Source organism: Bos grunniens, chromosome 5 (assembly GCF_055505025.1).
Source record: "Bos grunniens cultivar Pamir isolate PY7600 chromosome 5, Bosgru_T2T1.0, whole genome shotgun sequence".
In the NCBI taxonomy this organism is placed as follows: Eukaryota; Metazoa; Chordata; class Mammalia; order Artiodactyla; family Bovidae; genus Bos; species Bos grunniens.
The window spans coordinates 96864006-96879084 of NC_141169.1; the positions used below are offsets into that span (position 1 = coordinate 96864006).

Sequence of the window (15079 nt, forward strand, 5' to 3'; positions counted from 1 at the left end):
CACCTACCAATCTGGAGTGGTCTGCCTCTTCCTTTGGTCCCTCCTTGCCCTCCATGTATGAGGCCATTTTGAATCACCCCAGGGGAACTCCTCTGGTTGCTAACCAACAGTCCATGCTGGGAATATATGGATACCTAGATGCTGGTCTGTCTCCCTAAATAGTCAAACAACTAGTTGGGAAAACTAGAGGTGGGGATGGTAGTGAGGTGCCAGACCTCATTTAAAAATCTTTGAAATTGGTACAGAAATCAATTCAGGCTGGGTTAACAGAAAAATACCCTCTGTGGAGGTGGCACTTGAGCCACTGAAAGGGAGAGTGGACTTCATGAGGAAGAGGGGGTCTGACAGCTCCTCCCTCCCTCTGCACTTGCAAAAGTGAACTGGAAGAGCAGGATTGCTGGGTCCAGGAATGGAATAAAAGAAGAGAATTGGTCCAGTTAGGGTGAAGGGGATTGGGGATAGGAAGGGGATGGTGGGCTCTGAAGTTTAAAAAAAAAAAAAGCCTTGAGTGAGCTTGGATATTATTTTGAAGTTAATGGGCATTCCTGGAAGACTCTGGGAAAAGTGTTTCAGGAAATTCCCACAGGGCCCTGGCTCTCCTCATCCTACACCCCTCCTGGAACCCACACTTCTAACAACTGGAAATTTATGTACAGAGGGGCCTGGGTTGGGTAACCTGTTGTGTGTCAAGGGGCACAGCAATTCCAGATGTTTCTGCTTTTCTCCAAAGAGATGGAAGATCAGCTCTGTCTTGAGTGAGTCGCTCAGTCGTGTCCTACTCTGCAACCCCATGGACTGTGGCCTGCCAGGCTCTTCTGTTCACAGAATTCTCCAGGCAAGAATACTGCAGTGGGTTACCATTCCCTTCCCCAGGGGATCTTCCCAACCCGGGGACTGAACTTGGGTCTCCTGCATTGCAGATGGATTCTTTAGTCTTCAAGGGAAGCCCAGACCAGCTCTACCTTGACTTAAAAAAAAAAAAAAAAATAGGACTACTATTACTGCTGCTGCTGCTGCTGCGGCTAGTCGCTTCATCGTGTCCGACTCTGTGCAACCCCATAGACCGCAGTCCTCCAGGCTCCCCGGTCTCTGGGATTCTCCAGGCAAGAACACTGGAGTGGGTTGCCATTTCCTTCTCCAATGCATGAAAGTGAAAAGTGAAAGTGAAGTCACTCAGTCGTGTCCGACTCTTAGCGACCCCATGGACTGCAGCCCACCAGGCTCCTCCGTCCATGGGATTTTCCAGGCAAGAGTACTGAAGTGGGGTGCCAAAGAGTAATTTGCAGGTGAACACAGGGTATTTGTGTTTTCACGTAATGCTTATGTATTTGTCTTAAAAATCTTACATTCAAAGATTCGGCCTATCAAAATGCAGAAATATGAAAGAATTAGTCCAGATACATTGGGGGTGCTGTCTGGTGTGTAGGACTGCATTCTACAAAGATCAAAGCGCCCAGCTGCTAGGTGTAAACGCTTCACACAGGATTGTGACCTGTGCATGTGTGGCTCCTTCTCAGAAATGGGTGAGAAGCTCATGATGTCACCAAAATGAAAATGTCCTACCACCATAGCATTCTGTATCTCTGAAGAGACAATGGATCTGAATAAAAATGATACCTGCACAATGATATTAATATTAAAAATAATACTACAGGTGGTGAAACTACTGTTAAAATAGCAGCTTAAGAGAGAGAAATGAATAGATGTTTGCTTTTCACAAGAGGGTGGGTTTGCAAATGTCAGGAAATCTAGTTTTATTTAGGGATTATTCATCTGTCTCATCTTCTTCTCAAAGTCTTTAAATACCAGCATCTACTTTAATAAAAAATTCCAAATTCCTCAAACCTTCACTAGCAGTCAGCAAAGCACACATGTAATCGGTACTATACAATTTAGCCCTTAATTACATTTGCCTTGCTTTGTTTCCCGTTGTTTTAAGGCGTCAGCCTCCTGTGCTCAAAATAGATCTTAAGCTTCTTGAAGGCAAGAACCCGGCTTTCAACTGTTTGCAGCACGCGGGCACTTAACGAAGCCAAGGCTGATTTATGGACAATGAAGCCAGGATCTTAAATTTTAAACCGCAGTCCGGTCTGGGGAGACGCTTACCCGCTGCGGAGCCGGGCCGCCCACCGGGGGCCCTGTCTCGCTCCCCCCACCCCTTGGCCGCCCTTCCTCGTCGCTGTTCCCCAATCCGACCAGCAGGAGGCGCCACAGACTCGGGTTAAGCCGTTTCCCCCTTTTTCCTACCCCACTTCCCCCAACACATGACGTGGGAAGCTGCCTCCGCCAGAGTCTTAGCAATAGGAGTGAGGGGGTGACGGGGTTTGGGGGTGGGGTGGGGTGGGGGGTCTGGAGAAAGAGGACACGCGCGCACACACACCTTGGGAGAACGAGCGTCTTCCCCCAGCTTCGTGGGTTTCTCCGCCCACCAGGGCAGTGTGTGAGAGGCAGGGTGTGTGTGTGTGTGTGGCACGTTTTTGAGTGTGAGACCCAAATCCAGACCAGGCGACCTGTGATCTCCCGCCCTGCCCCCGCCCCCGGTGATAAATCCCCCTTTTTCTTACTCTCCCCATCTTCCCCTCGTCCTCCTCTCCCTCTCCCGCTGCCGCGCGGTTGACTTGCACAGCCTGCCCCCGCCCGCTTCCCCTCCCCCGGCTCCCATCACCACCAACTGGAATCTGGGCTCCTGCCTCTCCACCCCCCACCCCCCACCTTTTTGGAGAAAGGCAGGTCCCCCACCCCCTTTGGGGGAAAAAAAAAAAAAAAACCACTTCCTTCGGCTTCTTCACCTCTAGGAAATCTCGGGGCTTTGCTCTATCGCAAGTGCTCGTCTGGGCGGTTTTTGAGCACCACCATCCAGAAGTGCTGGCGTCCGGATGCATTTGCCTTTGCTTTGCAAAGAAGAGTCGTGAACTTCAAGACCCTTCCAGACGGATAATTAATCCTGCTTTGCAGGAAAGGGAAACCCTCCATCCCCAGCCACCCCATCTCCGGAGACCCTGCAATCGCCCAGGAGCTCCGAACCGGTAAGTAAATATTCGCCTTGGAGTCTCTTGTCTCAATTTTGGGGTTTGGGGGGGTGTCAGGAAGATAAAGGGTCGAGGCGGTGGAACCCTTAACCAACCTGGTTATTAGGTAAGGCTCTTAAAGCCGGCAGAAACCGGCACTTGCTCATTTGGACGTGGCTTTTTGTTTTTTTAAGATTTTTCAGGGTAGAGGGGTAGGGCACTCTCTGATCCTTTTGTTGCGGGGTTTCGTCCCCTTACCGAGCAGAGAGGCTGGGCATCGGTGCCCGGGGCCGGAGCCGCGCGCCGCGACCATCCGTCCAATAGACACGTTGCAGGTGAAGCCCCGTGCGCTGCACATCAGCGCGGCGGCGGCGTGAGTGTGCGCGCGGGGGCGCGTGCGCGCCGGGGGCGTGTGTGTGTGTGTGTGTGTGTGTGTGCGCGCGCGCGCGTGTCAGTGTGCCCCTTCCAAGGAATGCCCAGTGTGCACCCGGTGCACAATCAGAACCCACTGAGCACGAGCCCGGGGTGGGAGGAGGCGCTGCTGCTGGAGGCGATGGGGACGGCGAGACAGACATGTCGGCAGCACTGCAGATGGGGCTGGGGGCCGCAGTTGCTGGCGAGTTAAGTGGGGCTTGTGTTTCTGCGTGTGTGTGTGAGTGTGTGTTGCTACAGGGAGCCGCTTCTCCCTCCCTGCTTCCCACTTCCCTCCTTCGCTCCCTCCCTCTCTCTCCCTCTCTCCTCTTCCATTCAGGTTGGCTTTCCCACCTCGCATCCATGCCTGTCCCAGGAATGGTATAGCCAGACCTTTTCTGAATTATTTATAGACCGGTGCCAGCTGTTTTCCATTCCTCTGGTGTGCACTCTGTGGGAAATGCAGGGTTTCCTCCCCCCTTTTCTTTAAAACGAATTGATTTCTTTTTTTCGGAATGCATTTTTCTCATCCTCTGGGGGACACTCGAATCAAACCCTGACCATCTCTTTTTTCCCCCTTAGGAAGGGGACGCTTTGGGAATGACCACGCTCCACGGAGGGACAGAGCCGGTCCCCAGCTTCTCTACACAGAGCCTCCTCCACTAAAGCTCCAAAAACCAAAAACCGTAATTGCCCGAAGAATTGTTTAAAAAAAAAAAAAAATAGTCCGGCCACTAACCTCACATGCACACGGAATAATCATTCTGGATTCTGCATTGTGAGCTGTTCTCCATAGCCTGAATTACCTTTGAATTCCATCTTTTTTTTTTCTTTGAATTTGCCTCTCTTCAAGACACAAGATTAAAACAAAATTCACGCTGAATTGGATTTTAAATGATCTTCCTTTTCTTTATCCTTCGTCTTTCTTATGTGGATATGCAAGCGAGAAGAAGCGACTGGATATTCCCACCATGCTCACTCCCTTAATCTGTCCGTCTAGAGGTTTGGCTTCTACAAACCAAGGTAGGGCAAATCCAATTTCATTTTCTTCTCACCTGGGGTAGGGATTCCTTGTTTATCTCTCTCTTCAAGTCCCTCAAGTGGATTTTTTTGAGGGGGGAAGAAAGGGTAACAAGATACTCAAATAATGCTGTGTAGGGGGAAAGGCTTGTTACAAAGGGGGAGATCTCCCATGTTATTTCTTTTCCTGCCTCATCAAACAGGTTTGGGGTTTTTTTGAAGGCATGGGGCCGGATATATGTAGGGACAGCCGTTGGATGGCAGAAGGGCTGGGAGACCTGTGTGATTTTCAAGTCAAATAGCAAATTTATTCACCCTGAGCTAAAGCTCTGATTTTTATGGGAATCGGGAAAGCTTTTTTTCTTTTTTTTTCTTTTTTTCAGGCTGCCTTTCCCCCTTGCCACTTCCATGTCTCTCTAGCTCCTGTCTCTACCTTCCTGGGCATCCTTTTTATGCCCTTTTTAAAAATGAAATAATGAATGAGGTTCTTGTAGCTGTTGCCCCGAAGTCCACTTGCTATATAAACGCCGACCCTCGGCCAGAGATCCCGGGAGGCCTACTGCAGAGGGACAGGTCTAGGTAGGAAATCAGCCTGCTCTCAGAACACCTGGAATTGGAGGATGCTGCAGGTTAAGAGGACTCAAATTTTAGGCTCGGAAAGAAAGAATTCTGTCAGTATTCTGCTTTTTCATTTGTAATTTTTGGTGTGCTATTATATTTGAGCTATAAATTTCTCCTTCTGTCTACACATCTATTTATACCCACACATCCTCCAAGCAAACTGTTACTTCCACACTCTTGCAAAATGGCTATCTTGCAGAGTTCTAAAATGCTGTGCGTGTGGCAGGGGTGCAGAATTTGACACGTGAGTCTTTGTGTTAAACAAAGAGATGTGCAGTTTGCTTGGGTTAGCCATGGACCCTCCAAAGAGAATGAACACTTACATTTTTTCTCCGTCTCATCGAATTCTACAACATGAGCAGTGTGGTTTGGCGGTATTTTCATGGACTTGGAAAGAGAAATAGCAGGAGAAATGGAAAAGACTTAGCTAATGGCTCTTCAGCTAGCCACTCATGCAATCCAAGACTACTCCTAGGAAATAAGATCGCCCACGGGCTGGAGGGCCAAGGTGGTGAGCTGGCTACTCCACTGACCGTATATTCCCAAACTCCGAAGGCACCCAAGGGTAGGAATCGGGTTGAGATAAAGATTTTCAACATAATGTAGCAGAATCACTAGTACCAGTAATCTTCCTGAAAGTATTCCACCTCCAAATCTTTTTTTCCAGTATTTTTTTTTTTTATAATACTTTGAAACAATCTAAAATACTAAAGGGATGTGGGAGAAGTCCTGGAAGGTCCTTATCACTCAACATCACTTTAGAGGAGAGTTAGTTCATTGTCCAGAAAGAATGGTTGGAATCTGATTCACTGCTGCCCTGCCCCAGGTTTCGTTCTTCTGAACATTCCTTGCTTCAACTCTCATTTGTAACCATGGTGTTATCAGAGTGACAGGTTGGGATCCCACTTGGAGCCACGCTCTCACCATCTACAAATAGCCGGGGTGATCTAGTTGTGCGCTCACCTGAGACACCTGAGTGGCTCCCCATCTGCTCTGCTCCTTCAGGTGGGAGGATGAAGTCTGAATTTGACTTCAGAATAGAGCAGAGGTCTGGGTGACAATAGCAGCTCCATGTGCAATGATCCCATAGGTAGGATGAACCAGTTGAGATGGGCCTCTGCCTCGTTTGCATTTCTGAGGCCACCCCAGTGCTCTCCACCAAGTAGGTCCTTCATCAGGTTGGTTGGTGACGAGATTGTCAGGAGGCCTTTCGATCAGAGTCTCAGCCCCATTTGCCCTGAATGCCAATGGGGTGAAGACAGGTTCCAGGCCATCCTTAGCAGGCTCTAAGACTGGGCAAAGGACAAGACACTGAAAGGGGAGGAAGGGAGGACTAAGTGGTGGGAAAGCCTCCAAGAGGAAGAATGGAATCTATCCGGAAAGAGCTTGTTGGGATTCAGGGAGGAGTCACCACAGGTGATCCATGCCTTTCCACATCCAAAGCCCTTTTGGAGACCCTGGGAGGAGGCAGGTGTCCGGTCCTCGAGAGCAGATGCCCTGAACTCAGTGGTGTTCTGGGCTGTCTCGGGTCCATTGTTTTCTACCCCTGCTTTTTTTTTTTCCCCTCACTGTGCAAAATGCTGACTGGGTTCTATTTTGTCTTCCCTCCTGTCAACTCCCCTGATGGTGTGGGCTACGTGGGAAAGAAATGTGGCTCCTTGTGGGAGGAAGAGCACATTTAATTCCAAATGAGGTGCCTCCATGATATGCAATTAAGAAAAAAATTAATAGGAAATAAAGACTTCCCAGGAAAGCACGGTTAAGGATGTTAGACTGGTGATTTCAAGGGAAGCAGAACAACATGGTGTCTTCTGTATATATGTTTCAGGTGTAGCAAAGCCTGATGGAGATGTGAACACAGGACGATGTGGCAGCTTAGAATAGATACTGGAAGCAAGGAGGGGGCAGGGTGTGCCCAGGAGTGTCTAGTTCCTTCTCTCCATTGGTTCCATCCCTGGGAAGCCTGTCTGTCTGAAGAGCCTTGCTTTGCCACACTATCTGTATAATTTATCAGGGGGGGGTTAGAGGCAGAGAGACTAAGGAAGGAGGAGAAATGACAGAAAAGGAGGAGTAAGAGAAAAAATTCCTCTAGTCACTACTTTGCACACCCAGTGCCTTTCTGTTAGGCTGAGAGAGAAGAGAGACTTCCTCTGGTGAAGGGATGAACAGCAGGTACTTTGATTTTGTATTCCTGCTTTACCTCCAGAAATATGGTTTCAGAACCTTGACCGTCTCCCTTGACCTTCACATTCACGCACCCAGACTTGTGTGTGTGTGTGTGGGGGGGCAATGGGCATCTGGGGGGTGGACACGTGGACTAAAATTGGTTGGTGGGATGAGTGGCTGCACAGGACTGAGCTGGGTTCAGTCCTTGGCCACATCATCATTACCTTGTATAACCATCTCCCATCTCCTCCATGAATATGATGAACCCAGGATATAGAGTTTTTTTTCCCCCCTATTTTCTTGTTCAAGGATCTGAAAATTGAGATAACATATCGACTAGTACTGACAGGCTAAAGCAAAAATTTAGTTAATATTTACAGACTGTGAAATAGAGGCAGGGGAAAGGACCGGTTGTGTGTGAAGAAACCAGAGCAAAATAGCAGCCTATAGGAGCCAGGTGGAGCTCGTCATTCTAAAGGCAGGGAAACTATTGTTCTGAATGATGGCCTTCTCTCTGTAGTGATGGACAGTAGGGCTGACAAAATAGCTCATCTTGGCTAACTTGCTGGGGTCAGAAGTGGATAAGCTCCTTTTCCTCACTGCCATTCTGCACCCTCCTTAAGAATTCTAGAAATTTCTTCCTTTCGGTAAACTACATTTGCAGTCTCTGCTATGGTGCATACAGTTGGATTGTAATATCTGCTCTCTCTGTAAATAAATATGAATCCAAAGAGTCTAATGAATTGTTCACATTTATTAAAGTGCATCTCCTCTTTGCAACCACAAGAAGAAGTCTCCAGGGAGAGTAAATTAGTGGATGAATTGATATTATCTTTCAGAAGGTTGCAGAAGATAGAATGTGAAGGGGCAGGCATAACTCAGAGGAGGTGGGTTTCTACAGTATACCTGTGGCTGTTAATGAGGTGCCTGCAGCCATGACACAAGATCCGTGGTGTGGATCAGCTCTTAGGGTTTGGTGAGCCCAGAGAGGTGTGTTCAGAACCTTGCAGTTGGTTCCTCAGTGACTTCCAACCATATTATTTTTGTGTTTTCACTTTCCACTGCTTTCAGCTGAGGTTGGCAGAGAAGGGACCTCGTGCCTATGTAACCTGTCATTGAAATCCTCTGTGCCTACCCTGGGAAGTCCTGCCTTCTCTCCATCACTGGTACTTGCGGATGACCATGAGTCCACTTTATCCTAGTTTTGTTTATATGCCCTGTTTCCCTAAGAAGTTTGTGAGCCCCTTGAGGGCACGGAGGGGTTTATTCACCTTGGAATCATTTTTACTTGACACAGTGTCTGGCACATAATAGAGACTTGGGAAAATAGTAAGTGAATGAGTGGAGAGAAGAAGTGAAATATTAATTAGTGAAAGATGCTACTTGTTATTCATTCAGGTGGGTTTAGGAATGGTTCACAGTTAGGATGTTAGAGGAGATCAAGAGTTTGAGAGCTCTGTGACACTTTTGAAAGCATCTTCTCTGACCTCACGTAATAGATGAAGACACTGAGATCCAGGGACGTTCAGTGATTTGTTTAAGTTGGGTAGCTGCTTACTGCCAAGGCTTTGTGTACCGCTTCTCTTAACAGAGTGAGATATGGAGGTTATTTGTGAATTTCAGATGTCTCCATCAGCACTTCTCAAACTTTATTGAATAACAATCACCCGGGGACCTTATTAGAAGGTCCATTCTGAATCAGGAGGTCTGGGCTGGTACCTTAGATTCTGCATTTTTGGCCATCTCCCAAGTGATGCCCAAATTACTTGACCATGGATCGTGGGTCTACATCACTCCTGAACCCAATTCTGTATCATCGTGAACATTGGCAGTTCCACATGTATTTCTGTTCCTCTGGGGACTTCCAGCCTTTCTGCTTTGTTCTTAAAAATAGAAAAGACAAAAATCAGAGAGGAGGTTTTGTATTTAAGTTCACCCTTGTCCTTTCTTCCTTCACTCTTCCACCCACAGATGTCGTTTGCCTCTTTGCCTTCGGTCCTCTCTGGTTTTCTTATTCCGGTCCTTCTCATCACCGATTCTTTTCTTGTACTCCAGCTTCTGAGTTTATTTATCTCTTGGTCTCTTTTCTTTCACACTATCTCTTCTTTTAACTTCATTTATTTTTATGACTTTTGCTCTCCTCAATTATTCAACAAACATGTGTTAAGAACCAATTTTTGTCAAGCACTGTGTTATAAAAAAAATTTAGCTCTGGCTGCGCCTTCCAGTAGTTGGGGATTTAATGGGGGAGACATGTAAGGAGACCACTGTGTCCTTGGGTAAGAGATGTAAAAGAGAGCAACCTTGGATAAAGAGGTGGGCTTCATGGAGGTGGTGACATTTAAACTACATCTTTAATTAGCAGTTTCCTAGAAGAAGGAGAGAATGGTCGTTTCAGGAGGATGGAGAACAGACGGAGAGGCAGGTGTTGTCACGGGGCAAGCCTCCCGCTTTTGCTCACATCCCTTAACTTGGGGAGAAGATCAGCACGTCATCGTGCTGGTTCAGTGATTAGGAAGGAATTTCAGATTCCAGATGATGAGGCCAGAGGATAATGTGAGGGTCTTGTTGAAAGAAGAGGGAAGAGAGTCCTTTCTGGTTTAGCAGCTCTACGGTTAATGAATCCTAGCCCTGTTTATAAGGCTTGCCTCTGGAATGAGCAAAGGACACCATCTTCATCTCAGGCCATGGCTTGCTGCTAACTTTGCTGATGGCCGTTATAAAGAAAGGGACAGCTGTTAGTTGGTTTGTAGCCAGGGAGAGAGCTGGATCCTAGCCCGGGCCAAGCTACTAGGAATGAAGGCCCAGCCGAGCCCCATGTGTTTCTAGAGGAAGGGAGGCAGAGAGAGGCTATGCCAGGCAGACACTAGCTACTTTCTTTAATGGTGAAGGGGAGTGATGAAAGAAGAGGGGCTCAGTTACTTGCTCTTAGGACATTCACAAAATGTTTTGGTGGCCTCTTTAGAGGGCTTCTTGTTTCAGGAGTGTTCCTCATGGGGCTGTCCTGGTGTAGACATGCTCAGAAGACACCTCCAGCTAGCACTTCAGTGAACTGTAGCACTGGAGCCTAAGGGGAGAGGGATTGGAAATGAATGTTCTGCTAAATTTTATTTGTACCTTTTCCTGCTCCCCATCTTTCTCTACCCCTTTCCCCGCACTGTCACCATTTCTCTGGATATTATGGTCTGTATACGTTTCATTAGCAAAAGGAACCTAAGCTCAGCCTGAAGAGCCACCTACATGTAAAGACAGCGTACACCTGAGGGTGTGTAGATGAGCAGGTGGCACCGCTGGGTGGTGGGACATTCATTTCAAGGTGACCGGAGGGGCAGGGCAGGGAAGGCATAGTGACAGGGCTGTGCTTAGAGTAGCGGGGCCAGGGGCCAGGAGGAGGCCAGGCCTAAGGGAGTGACAGGTCTGGAAGGAAAAAGAGATGCAGTTTTGGGCCCTGCTGGGGGTCCACCCTTCTAAGGGGAAGTATCTGTCACCTGTCGTGGAGAGCTTCCTAGATCAAGACAGTTGAAGGTTTCAACTGGTTAACTCGCACGACTTCTAACAGCCACACCGTGCTCCACACATGCCATCGTCTGTGGCTTTGCTCACCGCCTCATTCAGACCACAAATCTCCTCCTTTAGAGAGAAATGTCAAGCCTCAGTTTCCTATGACTCTTTATAGAGACCCTCTCAGAGCTTCAACTGGTGAGAATTTCTTAGGAAATCGGATCTCGTTTCTTTCGGAGAGAAGGGACTTCAAAACAAGGGCCGGATGAAAGCTGCATTGTTCTGGGAGGGGAGAAGAGAGGCTTGGGAGAAACCTGGAGCTTAGCTGATGTCTTTAATCCTTTCCCCAAAGCCCTCTGTACCCCATGAGAATGCCCAGACATTCTGGGTCGACCCTCTCACCTCCCAGGGGTCTTAGTCTGGTCACTTTAGATTAGAGAGCAGTTTTTTTGTGTGTGTGTATCCAAATACACACACACACTAGACTTGTGTACATATGGGCATGTTTGTGCAGGGACTTACTTGCCAAACAGTAGTTAAAGATTTTCTTAAATGCAGTAAATGTGTCTGTGCATTTAGGTACAGTAATGCATGTGGGTGTGTATATGTGTATATGAAAGAAATAGGATAAGTAGCATATTAATTGGAGAAGGCAATGGCACCCCACTCCAATTCTCTTGCCTGGAAAATCCCATGGACGGAGGAACCTGGTAGGCTGCAGTCCATGGGGTCATTAAGAGTCAGGCACGACTGAGTGACTTCACTTTCCCTTTTCACTTTCATGCATTGGAGAAGGAAATGGCAACCCACTCCAGTGTTCTTGCCTGGAGAATCCCAGGGACGGGGGAGCCTGGTGGGCTGCCGTCTGTGGTGTCGCGCAGAGTTGGACACGACTGAAGCGACTTAGCAGCAGCAGCAGCATATTAATGCTGACAGGCACCTTGGAGATTATCTTCCACAGGCCCCATTTTGAAACTGTGAAAGTAGTTCTGAGGTTAGCCACGTGGCCTAAAGCCACGTGCGTGTGGCAGAGTCAGGTCCACGGAGTCCCTTTTCGGTGCCTCCCCTCCACTGCCCGGCCCCACTTGTCTCCTTGGCCTGCCTGACCCCGAAGCCAGCCAGTGGTGAGCCCTTGGCCCCATCTTCTGGAGCCCAGGGTATCCTGTTCCCTCTGGGAGTGTGAGGGGTCTTTACAGAGTTACGTTTTCCCAGGGTGTCCTCCGTGGTGGTGAGGACGGCGGTGGTCCTGGCAATCAGAAACGCCTTTTGGTTTCTGCTTGTGTTCTTTACCCCGTGACCATGTGACCCCCAGGGATGCTGGGCATTGACTTCCTCATTTCTGAAAGAGCAAGACAGGCTCCTTAACCAAGCAAGACAGTGCTCCTTAGCCCCAGGTCAGTCACACAATCACCTGCAGAACTTTGGCAAAAATAAATACAGACAAATAAATAACACCACCCCAAGGTCATGGATGTCCGTGCCCAGGCCGACCCCAAACGGTTCAATTAAAATCTCTCAGGGTGATAGCCAGGCTGTGGTCATTTAAATATGTTTCCCAGGGAGGCTCATGTGAGGCCATATTTGAGAACCGCTGGGCGAGATGACTGACAGGCACCTGTTAGCTCTTAGCATCCCACAGCCCTAGTATTTGAATGTGCAAATGGAGACCCTAAGGCTGTGAAATGGTCCCATAACCAGCAGAGGGTCCCTAAGTCAGAGGTCAGAAGAAGTGGTTGGAGCGTGAGGGCATGTACTATACAGAGTGTACCCAAAGGGTGGAACTGGTGTGAGCTTCAGAGGAGAGCTATAGTAACCCTGTTCCTGGGCTCTCTCACCAGTGACCTGCGCTGGGAACAGGGTGGTTGGGGGGAGGGATGGTGGGGGACTGCTTTCCCGGACACCCTTGAAACAGGTGTGCCTGCCTGCAAGTAGGGCGCATGGCCCCATCCCCTGTTCCACTTAGTCTGTATTGAGGGTGCCCCATTTCTCATTTCGGAGAGAGAGCCTCATTTCACTCCTGTGTAACACTGTAAATGTAGGAAAACTATTAATAAATGGGGCTGGCTGAGCGGACCCTGATTGACTGGTGAGGGGTGTGAATGGGGCAATTATCTGAGTGCGGTTGGGATCCACTGGCCCCCGTCCCCTCCCTCTCAGCGCCTGGAGTTGAATATTAAAGGCATGAAGAGGAGGAAGAAGGTGGGAGGCAGTAAGCTTCGTTCTTCTGTGACTGTTACTTTAATCACTGACTGTTAAGCTGGCTGGCTTAATAGTTTTCTCACCTGCTTCCTTTTTGTCTCCCTCCCTTCCCCATTTTAAAATCAATGTGAACCTAAATGTACAGAGGTGAGAGGAGAAAGCAGATTTATTGGATCTGTGTTCCTTTAAAAGGACAAATCATAAGAAAGTAAAAATAGTTCTGTTTTGGACGTCTGCTCAGAGCAGTTGGAGAGAAAGGTGATTAGTGTGGTTTGGACTCACAGTGGAGTTTGGTGTGATGTGCAGAGGTGTGAGCCGATGATTGTCTAGGAGAACCCTGAGCAGAGGACTCACTGATCTGCATTTCCCAATATCTATTGGTTGGTCCTTTGGAAGCAGAACATCCGAATCATGGAGATACTGCAGCCTCTTGCTTTGGGTTTGTTACCATGCAGACCATGCGTTCCGTGGGGCCAGAGCTGTTGTCTTTGGGGTTCGTGGCTCTTCTCTCGATCACCTTGTTAGAAACTCTGGGATTGTTTCTGGGCTTAAGGGGAGACGGAACTCATTTCAGTCCTGTGCTGGTCTTGTTTACGTGTGTGTCCTGGTTTTTCCTTCAGCTCACAGAGGAAGAGAGACTGCAGAAGAAATCTGACCCTGGCCAAATATAGGTGCTCAGATTTAACGGAAGGTCTTTCTTAGGTAGGAGAACGTTGACCCTTTGGATTTTTTGAGGAAAAAAAAAATACTGGGTGGGTTTTTTTTCCTCCGTATAGAAGAGAAATCACTTTTGCTTGTTGATGAATTTGCCGTTTTTCCATGAGAATGAGACTCCTGCTTCCTGCTTTATGTCACTTTAAGTCTTTGGTGCTTAGCAGAATGCTCTCTGCACATGGGCACTGCTCAAAAATGCTGCTTGTCGATACCGATGTGATAGAAATTAACATGCATTGAGGATACAGTTGACATATTTGTACGTCTAACGTTTTCATTTCCTGGCCATCCAAGCACCTCGTGATGCTTCCGGTGTGTTTCACTAGAGCTGTATGGATGCGAGTGTCTCTAGTGCTTGCTACAGACTGGTGATGAAAACATACCCATTTCTCAGTGCCTCGCTTCTTTGAGTTTCATTTTACATTGTGTTTATTAAGGGCATTTCTTCCAAAAGCGCTCCCTTATCACTTACTGTGCTTTTCCCCTTTGCTGCAAATTCCGTGTAAAATACTGTCATCCTTCCAGGTCCATCTGTAAGACTCTCTCCTCCGCCAAGTCCTGCTTGATCTTTCCAGCTAGAAATAAGCCCTCTCAAGTCATCTGTATACATCCTCTTTTTATTTTCTTTTCACCTTTCTCATGCTAACTTTGGGGGCAAATCCCTAGGAAGGCCTTTTCATCTCATGTGCCCCAGTTGCTTTCACTGCACCGGGCTTTCTGGAATAAATAGGAACATGGTTACTCACCTTCTCAACCTCTCCTTTTTATTCTGTCGCTCTTTACAGAGAGGCTTTGATTTCAAGATAAAATTCAAAGTTGGTTCTGAAACTTATGAATGTCTTTCTACCACCATAGCAGGGAATCTCAGCTATTGGTCAGTCTTCGTTTATGTACCTTGGTTTATGGAACCTCAGTTTGAGGTTAGGGAAGGAAATGAGAAGGTCCTGGAATTAGGTGGCCAGAAGTTATAGATCATTTGGGAGAGAAATGGTGGAATGAAAATACTAAGAATTATTGCTGTCAGTTTAAGTATAATAATCATCTAAAAGGAATGGCCTCACTTTTGCTTAGGACAGTTTCAATTTTCTGTTGAAATTGGGCCTTGAATTGGCAATAGATATTTGTGGTTACATTATATATGTAATATTCTGGCTTGCATTACATATGTTATCTCATTCAATCCTTACCAGCAGGCTGACATTATTTTCTTTTTCTCAGATGGACAGAGTGAAGGTTAGAGAGCACAAGGGCACCTAGCAGTCAGCAAGCCAGGATTCCAGCCGACACCCTTGGATTCTAACCTCTGGCTCTTGAAACTCTATAGAGCCACTTCCATGTAAAAGGCGGGGAGGGTTTATGTCGCATGTAGAGGGCCCCATAAGCACATGTACTCTGAAACTTAGCTGAAGTGACTTCCTTCTGATCCCTTCTCTTTGGGC

The 15079-nt window shown here is 47.7% G+C and overlaps 1 long non-coding RNA gene across 1 annotated transcript; it reads left to right on the forward strand.

Moving 5' to 3' along the window:
- The first annotated feature begins 2471 nt into the window (after window positions 1-2471).
- LOC147372652 (uncharacterized) lies at window positions 2472-4314 on the forward strand. Its single transcript, XR_015164896.1, has 2 exons — window positions 2472-3026; window positions 4002-4314. It is a non-coding gene; the product is annotated as an uncharacterized LOC147372652 (long non-coding RNA).
- Window positions 4315-15079: the final 10765 nt, after the last annotated feature.